This window comes from Aptenodytes forsteri, unplaced genomic scaffold, assembly GCF_000699145.1.
Source record: "Aptenodytes forsteri isolate BGI_AS27 unplaced genomic scaffold, ASM69914v1 Scaffold82, whole genome shotgun sequence".
Taxonomy (NCBI): domain Eukaryota; kingdom Metazoa; phylum Chordata; class Aves; order Sphenisciformes; family Spheniscidae; genus Aptenodytes; species Aptenodytes forsteri.
In genome coordinates, this window is record NW_008795490.1 from 10243783 (window position 1) to 10247681 (window position 3899).

The 3899-nt window shown below is 46.6% G+C and overlaps 1 protein-coding gene across 1 annotated transcript in view; it reads left to right on the plus strand.

Annotated features, from left to right (window-relative positions):
* Window positions 1-3676: 3676 nt before the first annotated feature.
* The window catches only part of AHI1 (Abelson helper integration site 1), a 103998-nt gene continuing 103775 nt past the window's right edge, over window positions 3677-3899 (plus strand). Inside the window, exon 1 of the mRNA XM_019472650.1 lies at window positions 3677-3866. The gene's annotated coding sequence lies outside the window, so the exon portion shown is untranslated. The remainder of the gene's footprint in view (window positions 3867-3899) is intronic.

The following is a 3899-nucleotide window of genomic DNA, read 5'->3' on the forward strand; positions in this document are numbered from 1 at the left end:
CTCTTTAGGGCATTCTCATGAAACAATTATTCCTGGAAACTTGACACAAGTTTGTACTAGTAATAGGAAAACCTGTTGATGTCTAGTGCCAGGTTTGTTTAGAAGGCCTTGTAGCCCATTACTGCTGCTGACAGGTCAAATTTTAGACAATATAAAATCTGCTTTCTATGTCAATCACTAAAAATGACTGCTTTTGAATTAACCGTAACTGAGCCTCCCAGCTGCCATATGCCACTCACTCTGCCAGGCTCAGCTTTCATCCAAGCCCTGGGGGACTTACATGATCTTATCTTTTAACAGATTTGAAAAGTAACATCTTTCTTCAGTCTTCCTGTCAGAAAAGCTATCTGACAATAGCCCCAACACTTACCCTTCTAAGAATTACAACCCTACATACCCTGGGATTTTACACGGCAGGCACCAACCCCCAAATCTTAGTCCCGTGAGCCACAGAAGATTCTCATTTAACCCCAATCCTAATCCTCACAGGAAGCATAATTTCAAGACTGACAGCACTCCAGAATTTACCATAAAAGATTAATCGCTTTTCATTTCAACCTGCCTCACTTTCCACAAGCCTGTTGGTTTGCTATATCCAGTGATATATTCTACAGTTTCTGCTGTCCCAACTATTAGAAGAACTTTAATCATAACCTAAAAGCTTCACTACAGTGAAGGGAACTCCACCTCCCATTTAATTATCTATGAGTCTGCCCCAGAAAACCTTCTTCCTAAATTACTGGCATACAGGGTCCAGCAATACCATTAGCTTTACAGTCCCTTCCATCCCAACCATACACTAACCCCAACATCAACAGAAACAAGCGAGACTCAGCTTCCAAAAATCCTGCCTCAAATTCCCCTTGCTTCAGTTGTTATGTTATCTGCACTAGCCTCCGAGGATACAGGACTACCTCTTCAGCCCTTACTCTTGAAAAGCCCAAGTCTAATTCCAGGCTCTTCCCTCATCTGTAACGAAGTGATTCTATTGTATGGTAGATATACCACCGTACACCCTCAAACCCTGTCACTACAGCCCTCTCCCTAGCAGCGTGGCCATGGGAGGGTCCAGCAGTATAATTCTTTTGTTTTTTTCTTCCTAATATGACAATGACTCTGTTAGAGGACTAACCGTGCTGATCCATAAAAATGTCCCCCGGAGACAGACATATCGAACAGCCAGGATGAAGACTTCATCAGGATCATGCTGCAGACTGCGCTAGAACATCTGTGCATGGGCACAACACGTTGGCTCACCTTTAGGGGGCAGGGGGGACAGTGCTTGGGCAACATTGTACCAGATAACCATGAAGCTGTGCAAGGGAGCTCTCAGGTTAACGTACAAGATGGTACATGGAAAGCTTTTGGGAGTCTGTCTTCACTAGTCACTGTACTGTAATGGACTCTTAAGAAAATGTCTAGTTTTCAGCACAATTTGTCAGATCACAGCTGACAAGCTAGTTGTTAGGACTGGTATTGATAAAGGAAGGTATTGAAGAGGTAGCTTTTCTGCTGCATGCTAAACAACTCATGGAGTTAACATAAGGCTAGCCAAACAGAGATAACATATCACAATAATCATGAACCAGTATTCTCTTGGGGAACCGTTTTGTCATTTTCTGTACATTGAAAGTTGGGGCTAGAATTTGGATTAGAGTCACAGTGTACCAAAAAATCTATGGGTTTTTTTTCTGAATCCTGTTAGGCTACAGATATAGAGTGTGCTATAATCAGGAACGATATCCCTGTGAACAATTAGGTCAGAATCCATTATAGTTGTCCTACCTATACTGCAATTTGGATAAAGCTTCAATCCTTTGCTGCAACTTACTGGGACCACAACACTAAAATAAAGGTGGCCTTTGATTAGGATGTCTACCTTATGACTAGCCCTGAGACTATTTTAGTGTCTTGGCTACTGTAAAAGCTAGCACTAGAACTGTCATATAATTATGTTAATTATAAACATAACAAACCATGTCATAATCATACAACTTAGTTAGGAAGGGACATCTGGATTTCTGGTTATCATCTGGTCCAATCTCCTGTTCAATGCAAGGCCAACTTCAAAGTGAGATCAGGTTGTTCAAGGCCATTATTTAACTGAGTTTTGGGTACTACCAAGGACAGAGATATGCAAGAGTGGAGATATACTAAGGATAGAAAGCAGCAAAAGAAATGCTGAAGAGCTATCATCTTTTTTTGTTTAATTGTGTTATGCCAAGGCAATCCAGGACACCTGCTTTGTGAAAAAAGAAATACCCCTACTAATAGCATCTGTCACTACTACTACTTGAGAAACAAGGTTTCAGAATGTGTATTCTCCTGGCAGCCGGTGTAACTCTTGACAGAATTTGAGGGACACTACGCTTGGGAACCGTGACTGTCACGATCACAGTATCACAAGCATTAGCTCACCTCTAGGTTGTACAAATAGCACACAGCTAACTGAAAGCTAATTTTACCCAACTTTGCTTCTGAAAAGATATGGCCATGTTCATCCAAAACCTGCATTGATTTCTTGAGCCTCTAGTGTTTGAAGGAACTTTGACATCTACAATTTTTATTAATTTACACACAGAAGAAACAAACAAATAGTTATTCTGTAACAGTAATGATGAGTTGTTATTCCTAGAGGAAAAAAACACTGCTTAAATTAGCTATCAAATCAGGCAGGAAATAAAAGTTTCTGGAGTATCTGCATAGCTTCAGGAAATCCACTTGTGCTGCCATTTGCAAAAAGCTGATGTCTATTCCAAACATTTGGTAGACACCCTCTTGACTCCAACCAAGGCCATCACCCAGAGACTTTATTCTTCTGCAAGCAACTTTGTTAGTCTGAACTCGAGAGCTATTCTGTACTTTTGACAGTTTTTTAAACGGATGATAAAGTATCCCTGAAGGGCTCCCCTGTTTCTAAAGCTTTTCAGTCTCTTTTTTCCTAAATTCCAATTTCATGTTTTAAGTTTTTTGTAATCAGCTCATCACCCACGAGAGGAAAGCAACACTATAAACAGACCTGGAACACGAGAGGAAGTACTGCTGATCTAATTACCCTAATTTTTCTGTCTTGTAGAACACGTTGCCCTAGTCTAATAATGACGTCTTTGCAACGCGCACCGCTTTAAGATCAGGCGGCCTCTCCCGTTTCCCATGTGCAGTCACGTAGGGGCAGCGGGAAAAGGCGGGCGCAGCCTACCCCTGCCTGGCGCCAGCAAACCCCCTCTGCGGGGACGGTTACTCCGAGGAGCTCTTTCTTGGCTCCAGCCCCCCCGCAGCTCCACAAAAAAAAAGGCTCCGGCTCCACCCCTCCCCCACAAACCACCGCCGGCCCGCATCCTGTGGCGGGGGCGGGCGGCAGCCCTGCCGCGCCTCCGGGCCCCCCCTCACAAGCCTCCGGGAGCGGAAGGCGGCACCGCACCGAAGCGGCGCCATCAGGTCCAGCCCCGCTCCCGCCGCCTCAGGGCGCCAAGGCCGAAAAGGGCCGCCGCCCGCCACCGCTAGCGGAGAAAACGGGCCTGAGGCGAGCCAGGGCCGCGCATGCGCACAAGGACGGCCTACGCCTGCCGCGCCTGCACGCCTTCCTCCTCCCCACGAGACTGCCCCTACTGCGCAGGCGCTCTCCCTCAGGCCGCACGGCCTCATCACGCATGCGCATCGCTGCCGTCGCGACTTTCCGGCGCGAAAATACACGACGGTGCGCTGCCTAAACCGTCCCGGCGTGAAGCGCAGGTCTTGCGGGTTCTTCGTTCCTGCCCCTCCTCACCCCGCTCTCCTGCGCGCATGCGCCACGTGCGCTGTTTCCTTGGCAGCTGCGATTGTTTTCGGCAAAACCACCTGCGCGGAGCTGCGGAGGGGAGCGCGGGGTGAGGGAGAGACCACTGGCGGGGGGAGGCAGG